The sequence below is a fragment of the Trachymyrmex cornetzi genome, unplaced genomic scaffold, assembly GCF_001594075.2.
Source record: "Trachymyrmex cornetzi isolate Tcor2-1 unplaced genomic scaffold, Tcor1.1 scaffold316, whole genome shotgun sequence".
Lineage (NCBI taxonomy): Eukaryota > Metazoa > Arthropoda > Insecta > Hymenoptera > Formicidae > Trachymyrmex > Trachymyrmex cornetzi.
In genome coordinates this window covers 50289-50848 of record NW_017297858.1, presented here as the reverse complement: position 1 = coordinate 50848, position 560 = coordinate 50289, and positions in this window count along the sequence as shown.

Genomic DNA, 560 nt, shown 5'->3' with positions numbered 1-560 from the left:
TCAAACTCACCGAAATTTTTTCATTTTTAATTGTAATAACATACAACTTTACTTTTAACTTTGTGTACGTTTTTTTGTCATCACATGAAATATTTTTTTTCGTTAAAATTATGTAAATAATCCTTTAATTTTCTAAAAATTTTATTAAATGAATTTTACTTTATTTATTCCTTTTTTTAATAGGCTCTTTTATGTACAACTTTTATATTATTTAATAATAATAACAATAGCAATATTTAAAAATTATACATTTTATTTTTATTATTGTAACTGTGTTTTGCCCATACTGTCTTTAGGAAAAAAAAAAGTTATGTATGTATGATTTACAAAATCTAATCCTTTTTTTATTTGAAATCAGGAACGAGGAGACATATAAGCTCTAAAATATCCAAAAAAAGCAATTCAATAACAAAAATTGCTATTTATGTAATAAAAGAATTTATGTAATAAAAAAGAGTTTATGTAATAAATGAGTAGAACATCCTCCCCCCCGCCCCGAAAGAAAATCCTGGATGCAAGGATTTAACATCAACATTTTGTTAATTTCATCAAGTTTGAAA